Source organism: Eubalaena glacialis, chromosome 16 (assembly GCF_028564815.1).
Source record: "Eubalaena glacialis isolate mEubGla1 chromosome 16, mEubGla1.1.hap2.+ XY, whole genome shotgun sequence".
In the NCBI taxonomy this organism is placed as follows: Eukaryota; Metazoa; Chordata; class Mammalia; order Artiodactyla; family Balaenidae; genus Eubalaena; species Eubalaena glacialis.
The window spans coordinates 80536555-80548625 of NC_083731.1; the positions used below are offsets into that span (position 1 = coordinate 80536555).

Sequence of the window (12071 nt, forward strand, 5' to 3'; positions counted from 1 at the left end):
TGATTCACTTTGTTATACAGCAGCAACTAACACAACATTGTAAAGCAATTATACTCCAATAAGGATGTTAAAAAAAATAAATAATTGGCATTGCTCAACTAGTAATGGTAAGCTTAGATACTAAAATATTTTATCTATATCAAATGTCAAGAGTTTTAAATGTACTACTACCAAAAACAACTATGGTCTGAATCAGTACTCTTACCAGTTTAGGAGTTAATTTAATTCATCCATATATCAAATTATATCAATTATTACTGGAACACGTGCAGTGTGTTAGTCTATTTAAATTGATTGCAGGGCTTCCCTAGTGGCGCAGTGGTTGAGAATCCGCTTGCCAATGCAGGGGACACGAGTTCGATCCCTGGTCCGGGAAGATCCCACATGACACGGAACAACTAGGCCCGTACGCCACAACTACTGAGCCTGAGCTCTAGAGCCCACGAGTCACAACTACTGAGCCCGCGTGCCTAGAGCACGTGCTCTGCTACAAGAGAAGCCACCGCAATGAGAAGCCCGCACACTGCAACGAAGAGTAGCCCCTGCTCGCTGCAACTAGAGAAAGCCCGCACGCAGCAACGAAGACCCAATGCGGCCAGAAATAAATAAATTAATTTTAAAAAAAATTTTTTTTAAATAAATAAATAAATTGGTTGCAAACATGAAATGATACTATTTTAACAACACAATAATAAATGTGGCTCACCACTGGGGAGAAGAGCCATTAAATTGAGTACAGCAGATTAATTCAAACTTACTTCCAAAGAATAACTTAACAGAAATGACAGGCAGTTTGGATGAGATTTAAAGCATAACAAGCCAACAGATTAGAAAGTCTGAGAACAGTATCTCCAACACCATAAAAAGGCAGTATTAAGGCTATAGAAATTCAACTGCCAGTGACTGACAAAAAGATTATATATTGCCAGTGTACAAAAAACAGAAAAATTGATCCCAATACCAAGTCAAAATGTGAATACCAGTATTGTTAGGCTAAAACGAAAAGTATTAATAAGTCCATTGATTGTAGCAAAAATAACGCTGATAAAAAGATGTCTAGGGAATTCCCTGGTGGTCCAGTGGCTAGGAGTTGGCATGTTCACTGCCAGGGCCCAGTTTCAATCCCTGGCTGGGGAACTAAGATCTCACAAGCCGCGCGGCCAAAAAAAAAAAAAAGATGTCTATAACAGTTAAGACACTATAAGAGCTGAATCAACTTATTTTGAAATTTCTCCTCGGAGAAATACTTCTTTCCACAGATGTTCACTACATATCCATTTACAAATTACGTTTTTAGAAAATAGGAGGGAAGTTTAAAAAGTAAGCAAATGGAACCCAAAATTAATGAATAGAAAATACATTTGAAAGCAAATCTGACACTTAAGTTCTAATCTAATTACTGTATCAAACTCCACCAATCCTTGACTGAAAGTAAACTACATCATCTCACATAATGTTTAAGGACAAAATTAGCCAAGATAAGTGATGATGTTAATAGCCATAATAAATAAATATCATAAATTACTAACTACATTTAGTCAACAAAGTAGGGTTGTTTAATAATGCTCCCCAAAATAAAACAGGTAGCATTTCTAATGAGTAGTGTGTTTTACATCACACCTCCATTCACCATGAGGGGATTTGTAACAAGTTTCATTTAAAATGAAACACAGAACATATGCCTTTCTTTCCTTGGTTTAAACTGTTTATAATTACTCAGATACAAAGTACTCAGATTCTTAGAGCACTATCATGGCTTTAGGTGTTCTCAACCATTTTTTTTCTAATGGAGATTCATTCATGTTAGAAGGAAAAAGAAAAAAACTGAAGTCCAGTGAACGGAATAATAATGACTTTTAAAAACTGAGTAGTAGAAAATTGCAGCCAAATGATAACTGGCAATTACAAACGTATAAAACAATTCATAAATATAAAACCTCACATAATTTTTAAAAGGTAATGTGGAAGAACAGCAATAATTAAGAATAGTTAACATCTCAAATATAACACTGATGATACACTGGCAGGAAAGTAACCTTGAGCATTATGGGAATTCCAATCAACTGCATGTGTTCATATAGAGCAAGAGTTTGCCAGGAGTTGGTAGAACTACAAAGCTCAATAGAGTACTGAATTAGAATCCTCAGTTATTTGTGGTAATGCAATAATTTTAGTCTATGAATATCAAATCTAGTAAGGCTGAATAACTCATTCAGTAGGTTACTTCTAAGAAGGCTTTAGTTGTTAGCAATAATTGGTCTACGAAATTGGGCTCATTCGTATGTAAGTGCAAACAATGAGCTTTGCATTCTTCCTTAAGGAGGACTCTCAAAGCCCATGAATCTGCTTTAGAACACAACTGATTTAGGGAACCCAGTGTCTGACACAGAGCTAGAAATGAACGATCTAGTGGATGAACCTAAAATATACAGAAATTGATTAATATCTAATTTTATAAAATCGTATAAGGTAACATCTCATTGATCTGATGTAATTTTGTGATGAATTATTTAAATTTTAGAGAATATGGATTCATTCCTCAAAGTTCACAATGAATTCATTCCTTTACTCACTTCAATGACATTATCAAAATTGCTTTTCACTCATAGAAACCTTACTGAATTATTGCAAAAGCAGCATTTCAGTTGTCTTCATTGATCTTTAGATATATTAATTTACAAATCGAGGGCATATCACTTATTTTTTTATAATAAGGTCAGTTACATCAAAGCAAACATTCTAAACTTTTTTTTTTTTTTACCAGTTTTAGGAATAATTTCAGTTATGAACATACAAACCTATCCCAAAATATCTGTATTTCAATTAGGTGCAAGGATAAAACTTCTAGTGTGCAGTGCACTTTTTTCACTGTCAATAAATGCAGTGCCATAGTCAGGATTTGACAGAATTAACCTAAGAGAAAAGGTCTGCAGAAAAGATTAAGTAAGCCATTTTTACAGATGAGATGAATATGTTTTCAAATGAAAACACTGTACATTTGTAAATGGCACGATGTAGGTGGAGTGCGGTTGGTACAGGATTTGGAGAAACAAAGGAATTTGGGGAGATGGAAAAGGACTTTGGAAAAATCTGGTGTCTACCAAAAAGCAAAATGAGAATGTTAGGTTATAACAATTCTGTCCTTAAGTCTAGTCATTTCCCTTTTACTGCCTTTTAACAGCTAATGTGAAGGACAGAAATTACAGCAAAATAATTGAAATATTTAGTATACCTGGTGTCACAGCACCCTCTATCACATGATAATATACAGAACACGTTTATGTGTAGTAGTCGCTTTAATGTGTGAATATTCATTTATGTAGAACTATCTGGTTTTAATCCTCGGTTTATTACTTCCCAACAATGGATTTCTCCAGCTTCCCTATCATTAGTAACCAACCGCAAGAGCACTATTGACAAAGCAATCCTGAACTCTAAATTATTGCACCTGTGATCCTAGTACCAACAACTTAAGCATCAGCAGAGAGCTTAGCATAGCTATAATTATACACCTCTACCCCCTGACCTTCCAAATTAAAAACTTCGGGTTAAGCCCAATCTGTTTTACTAAGTTTTCAAGGGACGTCTGAGGCATGCTCACGTTTGAGAACCACAGCTGTAGGAGAAACGCCCCGTGGAGCAGTCAAGTCAGTAGGCGCTGAAGTCTAAAGGAAACTTACTTCATTAACTTTCACTAGTACTCTGATACTCAGTTAAAGCATCATCCCAATAAAGCAGTTAAGAACAATCCAATGCTAGCTACCTAATATTATCAGGGCTTCAGCCTTCCAGGAAAATCGAGGCTTTCCAGCAAAAATTCATCATCCAGGGAGAATTTACGTTGACTTTGCTGACTTGGGAGAAATGACTTTTCTTCTCTGGTTAGTCTAATAGAAATACGCCACGCAACCAAATCTATATTCATCCTGAGTGTCCCTGAGGCTACCTTTCCTAAATCTTAACCTGTTTTTATAGCAAACTATCCACTAAATTCCCCGCTCCGTCACTGGCTTCAAACACATACGCTGCATGTTTTTTACAACACTGCTTTACTAAGCGAAAGGAAACAAAAGCTCTTAGAGCAGAGACCAATCTAAGCCACAGAGCCTGCGCCATCTTCCCATCCAAGAGAGAAATGGTGGACCCATGTCTCGACAGATTAAGGAATTCATGGCTGAGGGGACGACTGAGAGGACCTCAGAAACAGGGCATGAGGAAACAAACAAAAAAACGTTTTGTTTTGTTTTTCTGGACTTAAAACTAGAGAAAGAACTCAGTTTCCTCTCCATCTTGGCTATTTATAGCGAACATATACAAGCAGCTTCCGCTTCAAAGTCCTGCAAAGTACCTCCAACGCGGGAACTCGGCAGGGCGGAGACTCGGGCTCTCCTTCCCGAGGGCGGGAGAGACGAAAACCCGGGCCCCGTTTTCTCTGGAAGGTTCCGAAAGAAAGGCACGCGCCGCCTCTGCGGGCAGCGAGAGACTCGGCACCAGATGGCGCTGCCGCACCGAGAGCCGGAGCCTGGGCGGCAAGTGAGACGGGAAGAGGCGTCACCGGATCCTTTCCTTCGCGTCCGTCGCCGGAAATGCGCGCTGGCGCCAGCCTCTGGTCCCGGATATTAAGACTTCTAGAGGATTCCCGCGTGGGGGCGGGGCTAGAACCGGAACCGAACGGCGACCTTCGGGTCTCGGGGCGGAAGCCCCGGGCGGCGCCAGTGGGGGGGGGGGGGGGGGGGGGGGCTGGTTTCTGGTGCGCGCGCCTCGCCGCGGCGGCGGAGGGGCGGGGCCTCGCCGTGCGCTTGCGCATTGTGAGGACGTAGGCGCCGCTGGCGCGTACGTCTGTCTCTGCACGTTTGCTGGCCCGCCCACAGGGTTTGGGTTTCTGGCTGTGAATCAGGTTTCTGGAAATCTTTGTGGAAAATTAATGGTATATGAGGTAAAAACTCGAGCTGTATTTTCCCTCTTGAGTACTAAGCGATCCAGATGCCTGCTGGGCGCGGTTCCCGTGCTGGGATGGCCCCAGTCTTCCCGTCTAAATCTCTTTCTGAACCGGCGCGGTCCATCCACTGTGTCTTTAAGCATCAGTCCTGAGGCGGTAGGGGTGTCACTAGGAAAAGGGAAGGAAGGCAAATACACTGCTCGTGTGGAACCTAAAGACGCTTTTTAATTATGTAAAGAAGCCTGTCTTTTGGCGTTTTAGCAGCGCTTCTCTTAAGAATTAAGGAGTTAATTAGCTTTATTTTTCGGTGTTTGTCAGAAACATTTCATGTTCTGTGTTTTATGGTGTGATCTTGGCCTTTCTCAAATTTTAACAAAAGGAAGACCGCTTGTGCAAAGCGTTTGAAAGGAAAATTCTGCCCCTTTTTCATTTTTACAAGATAGAGGCAAACTACTTTTAATAGGCGGACCGTAGTAAACTCGTGAGAGTGCACTGGCTTTGTTTTGTTTTTAGATGCAGCATGGAAACCATCAAGTAGGTTGGAAAAATAAAATCTGTGTGAAACTGTACCCACCCAGTTTTAATTTTAGACTAATTCTAAAAGTGTCAGCTGCAAGGTACTCAGTTCTCCCAAGAAATTTCTTCAGCCTTGGTAAAGACTTTTATCTTTGTATTTCAGAGTTTTGTCTAGTCTGCGGCCTACATAAAAACTAAAAACATAAAAACTTGTGCAAGCCAGAGCGAGAGGAATAGAGATTTTTGAGCAGTTATACTGAGAGAAACAGAGGGGGACTGGGGAATACAAGAAAGTTAGATTGTCTGGCGTAGCCAAATAAGGGCATTTTACGGTTTTTGGATAAAACTTTGTGATGGTTTTGGTAGTAGGTGTTGTAAAGAAAGCTACTGCCGGTTGAGGAGTGCCACTGTATTATGTTTATGTGAAAAAACAAAAAAAATTTTTTTTTAAGTGGGCAATATCGAAGGATCATTGAAGACTGATCACAAATAGTGTGAGCAGGAGGCAAGATGGGGGCGTGAGAAGTGATGGAAGATATTAGGAAACACATGAGAGAAAAGGTCAGAGCTAAAGCTGTAATAGATGCGGAAAGGCTGATTAGGAAGACGGTGAGGAAGTATAGATTTTAGACGTCAAACTGAATGTGTAGAATAAGGAATAAGTTCATCATTAGATGGCTCAGTTTTGGATATATTGCATTTAGCTGCTTATTTTAACTTTCTGTACGTTCCTGTCTTCCCTGTACCTCATATACGACCAACCTTAAATTGAGGGAGTGCTTAGTTTTGCCACCATTATACTAGTAGCTTACACTAGAATAGTGCGTCACAGTGTGAAGAATTATTTATTTACTTAATTATTTCTATTTGTATATATTCACAAATAGTGATATTAAAGTCACTTCCCTGCAGATCCCCTCAACTCTTTGTTCCTGAGTTCTACTACTTGCCTGGCAAAACCCGGATCATAAATGAACTCATGCATTTATCTTTTCTGTGCTTACACCCAGCAGCTTAACAACTGGGTGGACTAACGTGCTCTCACCCAAATGGTCTCGCCCACAGTCCAGTCATCCTACTCTTTTCTATAGTCATTTTTCTCTCTTTAAACCAGGTATTGCATTTTTTGTCTTCCCTCTTGGAATCACCAATTTCCTCCTCAACCAATGACTTTGCCTCATCCTTTATTGGAAAAAGAATTGTGAGCTTAGCCAAGAATTCTCTCATCTTCTCACTATCTAGTCTACTTGCATCTGCGTCTTTAATTGGCTTTCCTCTAGTTTAAAAGGATGATGGGTCTTTCTGTCAGATGGCAACAGTTGGTATTGTCTGTCTTTAGTTTTAGCCATTTGAGTTAGGTATATAGTGATATTTCATTTTTGTGAAGTATGTTCAAAACTTTTGCCCATTTTTAAAATGAGTTTGTTTCCTTGTAATTGAGTTGTAGGAGTTATTTACATACCAAGTACACACCATTTTTTCTTTATTGAGGTATGATTGACAGACAAAAGCTGTACATATTTATGTATACAGCTTGATGAGTTTGGAGTTAAGTATACACCCACAAAACTGTCACCACAACATATATCATAAACATATCCATCACCTCCAAAAGTTTCCTCCTGCCTTCATTATTTATTATTATTTTGCGATAAAAACACTTAACATAAGCTCTACCCTCTTAGCAAATTTTTATACAATGAGCATTGTTAACTGTAGGGACTATGCTGTACAGTAGATCTCTAAGACTTAGTGATTTTTGTCTAGCCAACTTGGTACCCTTTGAATAATACCTCTCCATTTCCCCTTCCCCTGAATACGTGTTTTTTCGTCAACATGTGTGTTGTGAATATTTTTCTCCCAGTTTGTGGCCTTTCATTTTCTTAATAATGTCTTTTGAAGAAAAGTTTTTGTACATTATATTTTTCTAGGAATTTGTACATATTGTCCAAATGTTAAAGTTCCCTAGCATAAAGCTGTAAATAAACTCCTCTTGCTATCTTTTTAATATTCACAGTATATTATATTTAGGCTTATGATCCATTGAAGGTTAATTTTTCTGTATGGTATAACAATAGGAGTTGATACTGTTATTTTTCAAAATAAGAATTCAGTTATTCCAGCAGCATTTGTTGAAAAGATTCTCCTTTCCTCCACTGGATTACCTTTGCACCTTGGTCGAAAATCAGCTGATTTTCTGAATCTATTCAATTCCATTGATAAGTATATGTATATCCATATGCTAACTTATCCAACTTTTTTTTTTTCTCAATACCGTTTTGGCCATTCTAAGTTTTTTGCATTTTAATATACATTTTAGAATTGGCGTTTCAATTTCTAAAAAAGCCTGCTGGGATTTTGGTTGGAATTCTGTTGAATCTATTGATCAGTTCGGGAGGAATTGACATTTTAAGAATATTGAATTTTCCAGTCTATGATCATGGCATATCTCTTCATCTCTTTATTTATTTTGGTCTTTAATTGTCTTTGTAATTTTCAGCATACAAGCATATAAATTTATTCTTAAGTATTTCATGTCTTTTATTATAAATAAGTTTTTAATTTTTATTTATTTTAGTATGAATATAATTTTTAATTAAATTTTCAGTTTGTTGAATTGTATTTTTCACCTCTAGAATCTGTGTTTGATTCTTCTTTATAGATTCTAGTTCTCTAGTGAAATTCTGAAGTCTGTGCCTAATAACTCCAATATTTAGGTCATCTGTGGATCTTGTTTCTGTTGCCTTTTTCTTATTCCTGTTTCCTGGTATGCCCAGAAATTCTTAATGGAATCCTGTCTTTGTTTATGAAAAATATTAAGCTCTGAGTGATGTTTTTTACTTCCATAAAGGATTTAACTTTTCCTTCTGTTAGGAAACTAGGGTCAGAGCAGAACACCTTAGCCTATATGGGTTTCAGTCTGTTAGGTCTAGTCTATTTCAGGTTCATTCTTACTCCTAGGGTGGCCCTTTTTCTGTCCCAACTAAAATCCTGAGGTGTTTTCAAAGGCTTTTCTTCCCTAGTTACCCCTGAAGTCCAATTTTTATTTTCTCAGAGCCATGGGACTCCTGAAAAGCTCTTCTTGGCTTCCCTGCTTCTTAGTTGCCACTTTCTGAGTGACTTCTCAGCCTCTGGAACAGCTTCCAAATTGGCAAATGAGTCAAGGGGAAAAACAGAGTTGAACATGGGCAGACTTCTCTGCACCTTCTCTTCAGGATCTTGTCCTCTCAATATGCCATCAAAAAGATCCTTTTTGTATTTTTACTCAGCTTTTCTAGTTCACAGTTTAGAGGGTGGGTCTGATTTTTTTTTTTAAGTCCATCACTGGCAGAAATGAAAGTCCTTAATCTGAGAATCTCAATGATGCTAATAAAGGTAGTACTCTTTTACATAAGTGTATTAATTTGAAATTGTTATAGTTCAAAATAATTTCATGTAACTCTTCCTAAATTGCTTTTAAATCATCAGTATTTAATCATTATCATGATTAAATATTTAATCATCTATCCTACACTGCTTTTAAATCAGCAATATCAACATTCAAAGGAAGACTTGGGGCTAAATTTTCCAGTTCTTTTATTACTTTTTAAAAATGTTTTTGGCTAGTCATATTCAGATTTATATACAATAATGAAAACTCATTTTTGCTTCTCCTTATATTTTGTCCAGAATTTGGAAGAGTTATTAGATGAGAAAAGGATGATGTCTTCTCTCATCAAGAAAACAGTTCATTTTAGTTTACTATCTATCTTTGGGGTTAATGCTTCATTTGTAATGAATAGTTTGCATGGTAGAGGGCCATAACTTATGGAATAATGGAAGAAAATTAAGTTTTTATAAAATAATGTTAAAACAGACCCAAATCCTACCTTCATGGTGCTTATAGTAGGCACTTAGTGACTAGATTAAGAAGGTAAATATATCCAAAGAGCATGTACATTTGTTCTATAACCTTTTTAAACAACGTTTCAACAGTGAATTCTGTGTATATATATTAGAAAAGAAAATAAACAAATGTAGCTTGGAACAGATAAAAAAAAATTCTCATAGTACTGACCATAAAATGATCCAAATTATGTCGCACTGATTAAATTTCCTAATTTCCTTGCTTTAAAAATACATGTGCAAAGAAGTAATGGCAATACGGTTTAGTCATCTTATTCACCATTTCTATCTTGCTGCACCATTTTGTTTTCCATGTTTGAGTTTGCAGTTCTCTAATTTATCACTGGGGTTTGCATTTTTTAATTGTATCTATTCTATAATTGGGTAAAGTTAACTTATTTGTATTTCCTTTGGAACAGTCATACATTCAATTCACTTACATGCACACAAAAAAATGAAATGTCAAATATAGAGTAGCTTTCCCATAACCCTGCTCTATTAATGTCTTAAAAATCACTAAATGCTCTTATTCCAGATCCCGATGAGGTCAAGCTGGAGTGTCAGATCTGACCTCTGTGTGTTCTATAAGGGGTTTCTCAGTCCTGTTACATTCCAATAGTTTAAGTATAGATTTTCTGCAGTCATCTTGCCTTTTATAATGTGCTTAGATGGAATCAGTAAAACAAATGTGCCCTTCATTTCCCTGAATGGGGTTATTGTAGAGAAATAAGAAGCCATAAATTAGGGTGCAAAATTCCCTTTATCCCTAAAACACAAATAGTCATTTTGAGGGATGGAACATATTTACTTCAGTTTTTGTGATACGAAAAAGAATATAAGTTTTATATGTTCAAAATAAAGTTGACAGTAGTACAAAACAACTCATATATTCTAAGAACTATCCCCTCCCCCCCCACACACACACACTTTGGAGAACACCTTTGTCATATCCTTTTACCATATAATTGAGTTATTTTAAAAATCAAAATAATAAATTGGCATTTTCTCGTTTATCTAGTTCTCGAAGCTTTAATTTTAAATTTCTAAAAAAGATTATATCCTTAATTGATTGCCTGAGATTTTCTGTGATAAAACTTAAAATGCAACTTATCTTTTACATAACTGTATTAATTTGAAATTGTTATAGTTCAAAAATAATTTCATGTAACTCTTCCTAAATTGCTTTTAAATCATCAGTATTTAATCATTATCATGATTAAATATTTAATCATCTATCCTACACTACTTTTAAGTCAGCAATATCAACATTCAAAGGAGGACTTGGGGCTAAAATTTCCAGTTCTTTTATTACTTTTAAAAAAAGTTTTGGCTAGTCATTCAGATTTATATACAATAATGAAAACTCATTTTTGCTTCTCCTTATATTTTGTCCAGAATTTGGAAAAGTTATTAGATGAGAAAAGGATGATGTCTTCTCTCATCAAGAAAACAGTTCATTTTAGTTTACTGTCTATCTTTGGGGTTAATGCTTCATTTGTAATGAATAGTTTGCATGGTAGAGGGCCATGACTTATGGAATAATGGAAGAAAATTAAGTTTTTATAAAATAATGTTAAAACAGACCGAAATCCTACCTTCATGGTGCTTATGGTAGGCACTTAGTGACTAGATTAAGAAGGTAAATATATCCAAAGAGCATGTACGTTTGTTCTATAACCATTTTTAACAATGTTTCAACAGTGAATTCTGTGTATATATATTAGAAAAGAAAATATTCTTTTTCTCCTGTATAATATTATACATGATCACAAAATACAGGTATGAAAAATGCATGAAAAAAAACATAAAACATCCAGTTTCAAGCATCTTTAATACAGAGATTACATGACTAAATTAAGTAATTGAAAAACAAGAGACCTTTTCTAAAATGTTGAATTCAAAAGTCTACCTGTAGAATTACATTTAAATCCAAAGAGAAAATACCCTTCGCTTCTGTCTTACTTCTTCACCAACTATTTTCCTTGCTTTGTGCAGAATATTCTTATACTGCTTAGAGGCAACTTTACACATGCAGAAGTGTTATTATTCAGTTAAGTCATATGGCTCTCATTGAGCTTGAGTGCCATTCCAAAGAAGATAGATAGTCTTATTCCAAAAGTCTGATACCACAAAATAAAATAATCTTTAAAGGCCTGATGTTTAATGGTAGGAAACTCCAGGTCATAAAATAAAGAGACATTCGATTGATAATAAATTTGAGATTAGAAAAAGTGAAAAGTTGACTAACAAAAGGTGCCGTTTCAGTGTTGCTTATTGGTTTTCCCTTGCCTACCCCAAAGCATTCCTATTGTTCCAATTGTGATGTCCTAACTCTTCTTGTCTCTACTTATTGATCAGTCATCAATTATTATTGAAAAATTCTAGATACAAAGTTCTAACCAGTATTCTGATGAACTTTGATATTAGTTGGAGAAAAAAAAGACACTCACCCAATGGGAAATACCTTATGATCAAATGTGACGTGGTCTGTCTCAACTGAAATGGCAAAGAAGGGCATGATAAGAAGAGCCATCATTTGTTAAGGGCTTAGTATGTGCCTAGAGTTTTCTATGCCCCATTTCTATCAGTCCTTATAGTCGGATCAGGATGACTTCTCCATGGAACAGGTGAAGTTTGCTCAGCAGTTTGAAGGTTTGATTGACATCAAACTTTGCAGTTGTAAACAGGGCTATGGTTTAAATTCACATGTGATCTAACCATGTACTTCCTA

General features: G+C 36.3%; 1 protein-coding gene across 1 annotated transcript in view; it reads left to right on the forward strand.

The window, feature by feature from the left end:
* The first annotated feature begins 4843 nt into the window (after positions 1-4843).
* STARD13 (StAR related lipid transfer domain containing 13) overlaps positions 4844-12071 on the forward strand; it is a 401131-nt gene continuing 393903 nt past the window's right edge. Inside the window, exon 1 of the mRNA XM_061170637.1 lies at positions 4844-4936. The gene's annotated coding sequence lies outside the window, so the exon portion shown is untranslated. The remainder of the gene's footprint in view (positions 4937-12071) is intronic.